Source organism: Artibeus jamaicensis, unplaced genomic scaffold, assembly GCF_021234435.1.
Source record: "Artibeus jamaicensis isolate MK-2021 breed Jamaican fruit bat unplaced genomic scaffold, CSHL_Jam_final contig_332, whole genome shotgun sequence".
NCBI classification, from domain to species: Eukaryota; Metazoa; Chordata; class Mammalia; order Chiroptera; family Phyllostomidae; genus Artibeus; species Artibeus jamaicensis.
The window spans coordinates 25,939,047-25,953,701 of record NW_026521788.1 but is presented as its reverse complement, the minus strand read 5'-3'; the positions used below and the strand labels follow the sequence as shown (position 1 = coordinate 25,953,701).

At 36.2% G+C, this 14,655-nt stretch overlaps 1 protein-coding gene and 1 pseudogene across 2 annotated transcripts in view; one reads left to right on the top strand and one right to left on the bottom strand.

Moving 5' to 3' along the window:
* Window positions 1-14,655, bottom strand: part of ADK (adenosine kinase) — a 596,970-nt gene that overhangs the window by 149,885 nt on the left and 432,430 nt on the right. The gene's annotated exons all lie outside the window — the stretch shown is intronic.
* Window positions 10,506-10,786, top strand: LOC119038120 (60S ribosomal protein L37a-like; annotated as a pseudogene).

Below are 14,655 nucleotides of genomic sequence, written 5' to 3'. Positions count from 1 at the left end.
TTTAGGATTTTTACATTTATATTCATCAAAGTTTTCTTTTTTTGTATTACCCTTAAGGGGTTTTGGTATCAGGGTAATGTGGCCTCATAAAATGTAAGAAACTAACTTGTGGCCAAGATGGAGGCATAGGTAGATAGGCTTCGCTTCCTCACACAAGCCACAGGTCAACAACAAATTTAAAAACAAAAAACAACTAGAACTGCCAGAGAATTGAACTGTATGGAAGTCTGACAACCAAGGAGTTAGGGCAGAAAAATTCATCCAGAGTAGTAGGAGGCTGGAAGCTGGGGCAGACAGGCTCAGCAAGGTGGTGACTGGTGGACTGGGTAGTCCCACATTCCTATGTAGATAAACACGGAGGAACAACTAGCCATCCAACCCAGGGTTCCAGCATGGAGAAATAAAGTCTCAAAACCTCATGCTGTAAAAACCTGTGCAGGTTGAGGTGGCAGGAAGAACTCCCAGAAGAGTCTGTTGGAGGGACCCACAGGGTCCTAGAATGTACATGAACCCATCCACTGCGGAATTAGCACCAGAAGGGCCTAATCACTTGTGGGTAGCAGGGAATTAACTGAAAGAAAGTCAAGAGTTGAGCAAGAGGCACTGTTCCCTCTCTGAGCCCTCCCCCACATACAGCACCATAACGTGCAGCAAAGTGGGTTGCCCCACCTGGAGAATACGCAAGACTCTGTCCCTTACAACAGGACAGATGTGCTGAGACAAAGAAATATGGCCCAAATGAAAGAACAGGTCAAAACTCCAGAAAGAGAACTAAGTAATGAGGAAGCAGTTAACCTATTAGGTAGAGTTTAAAACATTGGTAGTCAGGATGCTCACAGACATCATTGAGTAGGGACACAAAATAAAGGAAGAAGTGAAGGCTATGCAAAGTGAAATAAAGCAAAATATACAGGGAATCAACAGTGAAGGGACTCAGGAAAACCAGGACTCAGATCAACAATTTGGAGCAGAAGAAAGAAATAAACATTCAACCACAATAGAATGAAGAAACAAGAATTTTAAAAAATGAGAGGCTTAGAAACCTCTGAGACAATTTTAAACATTCCAACATCCAAATCATAGAGGTGCCAGAAAGAGAAGAGGAAGAGCAAGAAATTGAAAACTTATTTGAACCAATAATAAAGAAAAACTTCCCTAATCTGGCAAAGGAAATAAACTTCTGGAAGTCCAGGAAGCTCAGAGAGTCCCAAAGAAGTTGGACCTAAGGAGATATACACCAAGGCACATCACAATTACATTACCCAAGATTAAAGATAAGGAGAGAATCTTAAAAGCAGCAAGAGAAAATGAGACAGTTACCTTCAAAGGAGTTGCAATAAGACTATCAGCTGATTTCTCAAAATAAGATTTGTAGGTAGGAAGGGGCTGGAAAGAAGTATTTGAAGTCGTGAAAGGCAAGGACCTACATCCAAGATTACTCTATCCAGCACAGCTATCATTCGGAATGGAAGGGCAGATGAAGTACTTCCCGGATAAGGTAAAGTTGAAGATGCATCATCACCAAGCCTTTATTATATGAAATGTTCAAGGGACTTATCTAAGAAAAAGATCATCAAAAATATGAACAGTAAAATGACAACAAGCTCACAACTATCAACAACTGGACCTAAAAAGCAAAAACAAAAACCAAGCAACCACTAGAACAGGAACAGAATCACAGAAATGGAGATCATATGAAGGGCTGTCAGCGGGAGAGGGAGGGCGATATGGATGACAGGGTGCAGGGATTAAGAAGCATAATTAGTAAGTACAACATAGACAAGGGGAGATTAAGAATAGTATGGGAAATGGAGAAGCCAAAGGGCTTATATGTATGACCATGGACAGGAACTAAGTGGGGAATGCTGGAGGGAGGGGCATGCATCTGGGAGGGTGGTGTAGGGTGGAGGACAATAAAGGGGAGAAAAAAAATGGGACAATTGTAATAGCATAATCAATAAAATATACCCTCCTAAAAAGAAAAAAAAGGTGAGAAAGTACTGCTTCTTCTTTAATTTTTTGGAAGAGCTTGAGAAGGAAAGGCATTAAATTTTCTTTGAATGACTGGTACAATTAACTAGAGAAGCCATGTGGTCCTGGACTTTTACTTCTGAGTCTCTATCACCAAAATCTGAAAACATTTATTTGTAAAGGTATTTGTATCCCTATATTCATTGCAGGATTATTCATAGTGACCAAGACATGAAAACAACCAAAACATCCTTCAGTAGATGACTGAATAAAGATGTGATATATACACACATTGGAATACTACTTAACCCCAAGAAAAGATGAAATATTGCCATTTGTGACAACATAGATGGCTCTTGAGAATATTATGCTAAGTGAAGTAAGAAATAAAAAGTCACTAACTATATGATTAAGGAACAAACAAGATAAATAAACACTCAGACACAGATAGCAGTATGGTGGTTACTAGAGAGAAAAGGAGGGGGGATAAGGTAGTAAAAGGTAAAGGGGGTCAAATATATGGTGACAGGGGAGATTTGACTTTGGGTGGTAAACACACAATGCAATATACAAATGATATACTATGGGACTGAACATTTGAAACCTATATGAATTTATTAACCAATGTCACCCCAACAATAAAAAATTTTTTTAAAAGGAAAATACATTTAATAGACCTAAATACTAAACATCACAGCTTTGCCTAGCCTACCTTAATCATGCTCAGAACACTTACATTAGCCTACAGTGGGGCAAAGGCATCTAACACAATGGTAACACTGTAGAATACTGGTTGTTTACCCTCATGATCGCAGGGCTGCCTATGAACTGTGACTTGTTGCTGCTGCCCAACATCTCAAGAGAGTGTCTTACTAGCATATCAGCAGCCCAGAAAAGGATCAAAATTCAAAGTATGGTTTCTACCAAACGCATATCACTTTCACACCATCGTAAAGTCAAAAAATCATAAGTCAAATCTTCATAAGTCGGGTACCATCTGTATAGCGTTTTCTTTTTTTCAAGTGGTTTTCCTCTGAATCTTGATGGGCTCATTTAATTTTAATGGTCTTTCGGTGAGATTTCTGAGGTTCTGGATTTTTTGACTCCAAGCAAAGAAGTGTTAGAAGTCAAAAATGCAGACAGCAGAGAGATGCTTAGAGAAGTTGGTAAGTGAACAGGTTGTTTTATAGACATACTTGTTAGGAAATTATTATACTGCTATAGTGGCTTTCAAGGTTTCTTGACAGTAACTACAGTAAAATATTCACTTTACTTTGCAACTTGCCACACACATATATATGTGTGCATACATGCATTTATATATAAATATACATTCTTACATCTTTTATACTTATTTCATTCGAAATTGCTAATTTGCCCCTTAAAGTGAAACCACAAATAACATTTACAAAATAACATGGCTGTTTTGAACTCAGACTTAAGAAATTTCCTTGAGGGCATTTCATAGTGACTAGAACATGCTAAGTGCTCAATATATATATTAATCCATCCTTTCACTTAGCAAGCACCCACTATGTGCCAGGGACCACATTAGGTACTAGTAACAGAGAAAAGACCGAGAAGGATCTAACTACGATTTGGCGATGTGGATAAAAAAAAAATCTCTGAGACAATGATATTTAAGTTGAGATTTAACAATGAGTAAGAGTTAGCTGGATGAATGATACTAAATAATAGGGTAAATATAGGTCAAGGCAGAGGAAAGAGCATGTGCAAAGAGCCTAAGACAAGAAAGAGTTCAATAGTTTTTAAAATTTAAAATAGGCCAGTGTGGCTAAAGAACAGTTGGTGGAGACATAATGCATGAATTCTGAATTTTGTTCTATGTGAAAATACAAAATACAAATACCTACAACATAACCAAAGAAAAAATGGTATTTCTTAAATGTAAAACCAAATCCAGAGTCCAAATTTAATTTTCCCTTGACCTGGTTCACAAAGACAGTTTTAAAGTTACAGAGCATAAAATACAATGCAAGTGTATTTGACACAAAGAACTCTGACTTAATTTCTTGCCAAAGCAGGCATTTATTGAAAGCACATGTACTATACTAAAAAGGATCCTAAAATTTTATGTGCCACATTTGATAAGGGGTCTGATTTATACTCTGGCATGTAGTTGGAATCTTAAATTAGTGATGCAACAATATAATAAGGACCTCGTTTTCTCTATTCTTTTATAGATATGCCACAATCACTTGGTCACTGGCAATTCCAATTAGTACAAACTGATGCACCAATTTCAAATAGAGGTTAAAGGTCAAGAACAAGAAAAATAAAACTATCTCTTTAAAAAGTGAAAAAAAATGCTACAGTGAAAATGCATTTAAAACAATTCCAATATATTCAAGTCCCTAAATCCATCCCCATGTCAGAACCTTTCGTTGTTTTCTGTGTCCTGGTTACCCTAGTTCTGTATGGTGACCTACAGACATGTATTTTAAAAGTCTACATTTCTTTAAGAGTGCCATATAGCCCTTATTTATTCAGAAAATACTTGTTAAGCATCTACTATGTGTCAGCCAGTGGACCATAAAGAAAAATATGAATTATGTCCTTATAGGTCCCTCATAATGGCACTTCCCACAATTAATGCTGGTGTTTCCTGGTTTCATTTTTGTAGTACACCACTTTGCTCACCACTGTATCAAGAAAAGTGCTTGGTACATAGCAGGCATTTCAAAAATAAATAGTTTTTAGGTACATTTACTAGCGAGGAGGTTGTGCAAATTCTCGTGAGCACCAGATATAAATAATTAAGCACAAAAACCCTCACAACCAAATTTCACTTAAACCTAACTCTATACCATATCAGAAGGTAAGCTCTAGGGGCCCATTATGAAAAAATTACAAGGTAAAGTTGGAAGGCAAGGCAATGGAGAAACAGTAAAACGGTGTCAGGTAAAGTTGGGAAGCAAGGCAATGGAGAAACAGTAAAACTACGTCACTAACCGTATGAGACCATTTAGAACATGTTTTGACCACCCCCTCCCCAAGGAGGACAAAGTTCATTCTTATAAAGCCAGCTTTTTAAAGCTTATTAAATATCCAGATCTTTAGTTTTACATTCTATTTTTGACAAAGAAACAATTCTATGTACCTGGATATTTCATATATATTAGCATTATAAAGTGGCAACTAGTTTAATTGAACTAAAAATGGAGTACTTTCAGCTTTCTACCTACATTCTTAGATAAGTCTTATAGGGCCTCAGGTGAAAGACAAAGTCACCCAACAAACATATATTCCTAAATGACAGCTTTACTTTTTTTTTGTATGAAAGTAAAAACAAAAATAAACTTCATAGCCTTCTAGGCTTCAGATTTTGGACCTATGAAATGAAAAAACAGATTCAGATGGCCTCTTAAGGACTCCTTTCTAATTCTACATTCCATTTTATGACCAGGGACACACCTTATTTTCTGAGTGTGACTGGGGTACTGGAATATAATTATATCAACTTAACTAATTTGTGAGATTACCATTTGTGGATGAAGTATTTATTTTTTGTGAATTAACATCAAAAAAGAGTTGTTTAGCCCTGTCTGGTGTGGCTCAGTGGATTGAGCGTGGGCCTGAGGGCCTGCGAACCAGAGGATTGCAGTTTGATTCCCAGTCAGGGCACACGCCTGGACTGCAGGCCAGTCCCCAGCAGGGGATGCACAAGAGGCAACCACACATTGATGTTTCTCTTCCTCTCTCCTTCCCTTCCCCTCTAAAGATAAATAAATAAATAAATAAATAAATAAATCTTTAAAAAATCTTTAAAAAGAGTTGTTTAAATTATTTCTAAATGATCATGATGACTTCTTTTCGTTTTTCAATTAGAGTTCACATTCAGTATTATTCTGTATCAGGTTCAGGCGTACAGCATAAGTGCTTAGACAATGATATGCTTTACAGAGTGGTCCCCTCAATATTTCAAGTACATAGCTTGGCCCATAGATAGCTATTATGATGCTATTGATTATATTCCCTATGATGTAATTTACATCTCTATTACTATTCTGTAACTACCCTTCACCTTTTTCGTCCAGTCCCCTAAGCCTCCTTGATGGCTTTTTTGATATATCAACTTAGCTAGTTATCCAGAAATGTCTGCTAGATAAACCCTCTCCAGATAAAAAAATGCATTTAATACACATAAACTACCAAACATCAGTGCTTAGCCCAATGAATAAAGTCAACTAACAACCAAAATAGAGACAGATTCATAGAGAGCAGGCTGAAGCCTATTGGTGGGTGTAGGGGAGACAAGGCGCTGGGTGGGGAGGGTGGAGGGATTGAACAAAAAAGAGAAAAAACTCATAAACATGGAAACCACTGTGGTGATTGTCAGGGGGAGGGGAGGGGGAGTTGGAGAAGGGCGGGGAAGATAAATGGTGATGCACAGAGACATGGCTTGGGGAGGTGAACACACAGCACAGTGCACAGATGAGGTGCTGTTGAACTGTGCACCTGAAACCTGTATAATTTTGTTTACCAGTGTCATCCCAATACAGTCAATAAAAAGGAAAAAAATAAATGCTGTTAATATTTTTTAAATGAAAAAAGAAGATGTGTACATATATACAATAAAATATAGCTTGAATATGGTTGGTCCTAGAAGGTATTGTGCTGAGTGAAGTGAATCAGACAGAGAAAGACAAATACCACAGGATTTCACTTTTATGTGGAATATAAAGAACACAAATAAATGAACGCACAAAATGGAAACAGACTCATAGATACACAGAACATTTTGATGGTTGCCAGAGGGAAGGGGGAGTGGGGGCTAGATGAAAATAGTGAAGGGATTATGAAGAACAAACTGGTAGTTACAAAATAGTCACAGGGACATAAAGTACAGTGTAGGGAATACAGTCAATAAGATTGTAATAACTATGTATGGTTCCACATGGGTATTAGATGTATTGGGGTGATGACTTTGTAAGTTATATCAATATCTAATCATTGGAGTGTACACCTGAAACTAATATAAATTGAATGTCAACTGTAATTGAAAAACAAAAGGATTATTTAAAAAACAGTTAGCTAGGAACTTATTTTTTTAATAAACAAAGAAAAAAACATAAGAAGTAGTTAGTAGAAAAAAAATGAACCATCCAAAAAAAGTGGGTGAAAAAATTAAGGAAGATAACAGAAAATAATAGAAGATAAAAATACAAATGGTTTGTAAACATATGAAAAGATAACTTCAACAATAAATCTAGAAATGCAAATTAAAACAACAAAATGCCATTTTAAATTTATCATTTCGATAAAGCTTAGGAATATGGTTTGGTAACAACACCTGGGAGAGCAACTGGCAAAATTTATCAAAACTTGAAGTATTTATTTCCTAAGAATAAGTAGCTCTACTTCTAGAAGTTGAGCCTATAGAAAAATTTACACAGAAGTACAAAGACATACAATGTCTATAGCACTAATTACTATGACAAAAAAGAGAAAACCCAATAGCCTTCAATAGCAGAACTATGATATATACACATAATAACATACCTATTATTAAAAAATAAGAAAAATGAATGTGTACCAACAGGAAAAGAGGCCTAGGTGTTTTGTTACATAAAAAGCTATAAAGTAAAATTGTAGTGTGATCTTATTAAAATTAGTATTTTAAATACTTTACAGTAGGAAAATAGTCTAGAAGGACATACCCAAAACTAATAATAGTGATCATCTCACTACAAGATGTGGTGGGATAATGAGCTTTCTTCCTGTGTTATATATTTTTGCAATATCCAATTTTTAAACAATGACCAAGAAAAAAGAAATCAGCTTCAAGTACAAGATAAGACTAACATCTTTGGTCATTTGTTCTTTGTAAAACTATACTATATGGTTTTCAAATTATAAAGGGATCAAAAAGGCAAACACAAATATTCTAAGTCAATATATATGCCCATTGGAAGTATCCAGTCAAATATATAAACTTATTTAGTGTCTTAAATTTATTAATTTTTACTTGAAGACCTATGATTCACCTGATACAAACTTGAGTCAAGAGGAGAGGTAATGAGGAAATAAAGCACAGGGTTCCTCCACTATTTATGCATAGCTATTTTATGCTCTATTTAATATTTTAAATATTTTAATTTGTAGCTCCAGTGACAACAGGTGTAGTGTAGCTGGCAGCTCAAATTGAAATTTATTTTTCTTATTTTATACATGATAGTAATTACAAAGTAGCACCATTGTCTAATATGTCATTAGCATTTGGACTGTTTCAATTAATATCTGATTAGATGCATAGTAACTGGGCTGTGCTCCTACTTTATTTCTTGAGGTCTCACAGACTACTACGCACTCTAAAGGATGCAAGAAGGCAGAAGTAGAGACACAACAGCCCCAGTGACAGAAATTTGAAGTCCTTTTCTTATAGGTACACTGCTGTGTAACCTACACTTAAATCTTACAAAGCAATAATGGTTCTAAAAAGGAACTAATAGTGTGCCTCCAGCTGTGCTGGCATCCTGCTATCCTCAAATTCCAAAGCAGACTCCTATATATTTTTAAGTTGATACATAAAAGAAGACAATAGGAGAAAAGCTAAGATTGGTTCAGAATCAGTCAGTAAGCCTAAGAAAATGTTTCCATGAATGCTATATATGCCCCTCCTGCCAAATCTCCTGAGTGGTACTGATATTCCAACAGAAGATATTTGGTTAAATAAGCAACAGTAGAGTCCCTGCTGGTCAAAGCTAGTGAAACTGTTCTTTCAGCTCAGTGGCAAAGAATACACACAATATAGTACAAGGGAAGTTGGAGACTTGAAATATACTCCTGCCAATTGCTTCTTACTTTGAAAGCTTTCTAAATCAATGATAAGCTATCTGCACTGAGAAGGGTATGGAATAGCCTCAAGTTGTATATGCAGTCCTTATGTAGAAAATAAGCATGGCTCATATGGCATATTGCTATTCTCTATTTTAGAACTAGCACAGGCACCATGTGATGTGTTCATTGCTATGGTAACTACATTTCAGTAGTGAACAGGAGAGCAAACAGGCATGTAAAACATGTATAAGTTGTCAATATGTAAGTAATTGCCACCCTGGAGCTGTGATAACTTAAATTTCCTTGTTGCATGACTTATTTTTTTAATGAGGTTAATAAGACTTCAATCCTTATAATGCCTCCCTTATCCAAGAAGACAAACGAATAGTGTCTTTCATCCCCAGGTTTCGGTTGCTTCACAGAGCAGCGATTTTCAGCCAGTGTGCAGCGGCAAACTGGTGCACTGCAAGAATTTTTTAAACGTGCAATACCTGACTACTTAGTCAGGGGCATTGACCTCTTTTCCCTTAGATCGTCAAATAAAAAGATGACAACAGCCAACACGACAATAGCCATAAGGTATAAATGAATCAAAATTATACCTATTATTTTGTCAGATTGGCAAGAAATATAATATAGAGGGTACAGCACAAATAATGCCCCTTTTTATCACAAAATCTTTGATTACAAAATCATCAGCATGTAATTCGGTAACATAACAATATCACACTCAAACACACCATATGACATTTTAGGTGATATTTTCAAATTAAAACTACAAATTATTCCATCCATATTATTACCCTACCAAGTACACTCCAGCAGGCACCACTTCTGCCAGACCCTGTATTTTTTTAGTGTGCTGCAGAATTTCAATAATTAGCTTATGTGTGCAATGAGATAAAAAAAGGTTGAAAATCACTGTCATAGAGAATAATAATAATAACTACAATAATAGTCTATAATAGTAGTTATTATTATTATTATGGATCTAGGCTTCTAAAAAAGTATGTGCAATTCCAATGTGATATAAGAATGAATGGAGTCTCTGCTTTGGTAAATAGGTAAAATGCTCCACTTATGTTCTGTAGGGGTTCAAGTCTACTATATTTTTAGGTTGATCATACGGGAAGTAATCTCTGATTTGACACCAGAATTATTTCAACTTTCTAAGTGCTTTTTTTATTTATTTAAGAAAAAGAGGATCAGAACTATGAACATGAAAATGACAACACACAACTATCAACAAAAACAATCTAACAAAGGAAACAACTAGAAGTGAAATAGAATCACAGAAATGGAAATCATTTGGAGGGTTATCAGCTGGAATGGGAAAGTGGAAAATGGGAGAAAAGGTACAGGGATTAAGAAGCATAAATGGTAGGTACAAAGTAAACAGGGGGAGGTTAAGAATAGTATAGGAAATAGAGAAGCCAAAGAACTTATATGTACGACCCATGGACATGAACTATGGGCGGTGATTGCTGGAGGGAAGAAGGGTACCAGGTGGAGGGGGATACAGGAGGAAAAACTGAGACAATTGTAATAGCATAATTAATAAAAGATACTTAAAAAAGAATAGAAATCCTACAAAACTGACAATTTTTGTTTTGATCCTCACCCAACCCCTTTTGATCCATGATTCTAACTTATGAAGCAGCTAGTGGGATGTGACACAAATGACTTTAAAAAATTGAGTTTAACTCTTTGGTTCTAACCTACTGTGTTGTGAAATGACTACATGCACCAAGAAAGTCAGAATTATCGGTAAATATGAAGCTTGGTATGGTGGAAAACGGTGAAGAAAATTGAGATCAGCCAGCATGCCAAATATATATGCTCCTTCTGTGGCAAAACCAAGATGACGAGGCAAGCTGTGGGGATCTGGCACTGCGGTTCCTGCATGGCAACAGTCACTGGCAGTGCCTGGACCTACAGCACCACTTCTGCCATCACAGTTAAGCCTACCATCAGAAGACTGAAGGAAGTGAAGATAAGAAGCTCCACAATTTGAAATACTGCTAGTTTATTATAAATGGGTTATTTACGTAACAACAAAAAAAGTTGCGTTGAATAAGTTACATTTTCAAGGGAAAGCCCCTAAAGTAATTTTTTTAAAGCAGATTTCTTTTTTTTTTTTATTTTTAGAGAGGGGGGAATGGAAGGAGAAAGAGAGGGAGAGGAACATCAATGTGTGGCTGCCTATGGAATGTCCCCTACTGGGGCCTAGCCCGCAACCCTGGCATGCGCCCTGACTGGGAATTGAACTGCGCTCAATCCACTGCGCTATACCAGCCAGGGCCCCTAAAATAATATTTTAAAGTTAAAATCTACACCAAATTTCATATTATCTTAAGTCTGTGGTCACATTAATAAAATGGCTTACCACAATGACTATAACATGTTTACATATAAAATAAGCTACATCTGCATGTACCCAAAATTATGTTTTTATATAATAAATACTTTGGGGTTCCTTTATAATGAACCATATTCTGTGGGATACAAAACACTGCTTCACTATAATACATATTCATATCAAAATGGCCCACTAAAAATCAGAATTATAGTTACTATTTAAAGTGAATAACAATGTTCTAAGTTTTAACATATCTTTTAAAAACATATTTTATTATGCTATTACAGTTGTCCCAATTTACCCCTTTGTTCCTCTCCACCCAGCAACCCTCACTCCCTCCAGCAATCCCGCCCTTAGTTCACGTCCATGGGTCATACATATAAGTTGTTTGGCTTCTCCATTTCCTATACTGTTCTTTAGATCCCACTGCCTGTTCTGTACTTCCCAATTTGCACTTCTTAATCACTACTCCTTTTCCCCCATTATTCCCCTTCCCCTTCCCAACTGGTAATCATCCAAATGATTTTCATATATTCTGTTTCTGTTCTGCTTATTTGTTTAGTTTGTTTTTTAGATTCAATTGTTGATAGTTGTGAATTTAGTTTTGATCTTGTGAGTTTAGTTGTGATCATAGTTTTGCTAATCTTTTTCTTAAATAAGTATCTTTAACATTTCATATAATAATGGCTTGGTGCTGATGAACTGCTTTATCTTTACCTTGTCTGTGAAGCACTTACCTGCCCCTCCATTCTAAATGACAGCTTTGCTGTATAGAGTAATCTAGCTTGTACTCCGTGCTTTTCATCACTTTGAATACTCCTTACCAGTCCCTTCTTGCTTACAAAGTTTCCTTTGAGAAATCAGGTGACAGCCTTATGGGAACTCCTTTGTAGGTAACTCTCTACTTTTCTGATTCTCTATCTTTAACCTTTGGCATTTTAATTATAATATGTCTTGGTGTGTTCCTCTTTGAATCCAACTTGTTTGGGAACTTGTATGTCTATTTCCCTCACCAAATTAGGGACATTTTCTTTCATTATTTTATAAAATAAGTTTTCAACTTCCTGTTCTTCCTCTTCTCCTTCTGACACCCCTATGATTCAAATGTTGCTGAATTTAAAGTTATACCAGAGGCTTATTATCCTATCCTCATTTTTAAAAATTCTTTTCTCTTCTTGCTGTTCTGATTGAAAATTGTTTTTGTTACTTATGTTCCAAATCATTTATTTGATTCTTGGCTTCATCCACTGCACTGTTGATTCCCTGTACATTTTTCTTTATTTCACTTAGTGTAACTTTCATTTCTGCCTGGGTCTTTTTTATACTGTTGAAGTATCCAATGAGTACCTTGAGCATCCTTATAACCAGTGTTTTGAACTCTGTATCTGATAATTGCCTATTTCCATTTTGTTTAGTCCCTTTTCAGTAGTTTTGTTCTATTCTTTCATTTGGGCCATATTTCTTTGTCTCTTCCTTTTGTCAGCCTTCCTGTGTTTGTTTTTATGTTTTAGGTAGAGCTGCTTTGACTCCCTGTCTTAGTAGAGCACTGTAAGTTGGACTGGACAGAACCTTAGGTAATCACCAGGGTGGGGCAACCCCTGTGATCCAGGTTGACTGAGTCTCAAATATGGTGCCACAGCTCTGTGGCTCTGTGTGGGAGAGGGCTCAAATATGGAGCAACAGCTGCTGTCTGGCCTCTGAAGTTTTGTCTGGGAGGAAGCCTTCCCTTTGGCAATCACCCTAATGCCAGACACTTCAGTCTCTCTGTATGACACTCGTGTTGTTCAAGCCTCTGCCCTCATAGTGAAGCCCAAAGAGAGTGCATCAGAGTAAGCCCTAAGTCCATTGTGGGTCTTTTAAATGGAGATACCTGAGAATCTTGCAATTTCTTCTACCGCCACAACCCCCATTGGTCTTTACAGCCAGAAGTTATAGGAACTTATCTTCCTGGCACTGGAACCCTGGGCTGTGTGGTCTGGTGTGGGGTTGAGATCCCTCACTCCTGAGGTATCCCTCCAGATTTGTATGTACCATGTGTGGGTATGGGACCAGCCTGTTCTGTGTCTGCACCGCTGCTCTTCCTACCCACCTGAATGAACGTGACTTCTTTAATTCCTAGGTTGTTGGACTTCTACACAACTCTTTTTTCTCACGGTTCTCGATGATAGTTGTTTTGTAATTTAGTTGTAATTTTTGCTGTTGTATGTGAGGAAGTGAGCTGTGCTTACCTATGCCTCTGTGTTGACCCAGTTTTACTGTACCTTATAACTTGCTATTAACTTTGACCTGGAAAACTAATTTATTATAATAACTAACTTAGGAAACACAGTATCATTTTATTGGAACTTGTAGGAAAAATTACATGCTAAATAAAGCAGGTTATATTTACAATCATCATACTTTATACATACAACTATTCATACAGAAATTAAGCTGGAGAATAGATTTGTTTACAAAAGACTAATTCATACTTTGTGCTGTTTCAGCAATTAAAATATTTTCTTCAAACTCATTGGTTTAGTGGCACCATGTGGAGCACGCTGCTCTTCAGATACCAAGAGTGTTTCCAAAATAGATTTCATTTCAGTGTGCTAAAACTTTCTATGCTGCAGCTGTCATTGTAACTATATAATTCTTACCTCAGTATAAGAATGCAAATCATACAGAGGTTGGCAAAAGCAGGTTTACAGGTATATGTGAAACACAGTTTATTCTTATATTATTATTTATTAATTATTGTATTATTTATTTGCATTATTTGTCTTGTTATTATTTTGTGTCCTTACTTATGATTTATCTTTCAGGTAATTATGGCTGGTAATTTGACCTACTTTTTCTTACCCCTATATAGTTTCTATATTTGTAGAAATAGAAGGGATTTCAATGGTGTCTATATTTCCAAAGCATAATTTCAACTCTGTTAAGTGTGCTGTAAATGTGAAGTCACTGATGATTTTCCTGATTTAACTTCTGCTATAGGTGGAGATCAAAGGAGGAGGGAGAGGGCAAAGAAAAAGAGACAAAAAATTTTAACAATAGAATATTATATATAATAATGTAATTAATAAGCTTCAGCTACATACAGCAATATTAAATGAAAAGGGAAAAACCCAAGATGACTACATACCATGTTATACCACACCTACAAAGCTAAAGGAGAGGCAACCAGTATATTGTATAAAGATAGATGTATATATGTACATATGCAAGAAATGTATATGCACACACATACACACATGGAAATGAAAATACAAAAGTCAGAACAGGTATTAGCTCTGCAGGGGATTGGCAAGAGCTTTAAATACTCAAATGAGGAAGGAAGCACTTTGTGACATATAAGCAATATTTATTCTTTGAAGTATATTAAATATTCAATAATCAAAGACAAAAGTGAAAGGACAAGAGAAAAGAAAAAGAGAGAGGACAGTGATGTACCATTACCCTCCCATGGTCTGAGCAACGCAGTTCCCATTTTACCACAAGAAAGAGTAAGAGGACAGAGTACAAGAGACTATAAGGGAAAT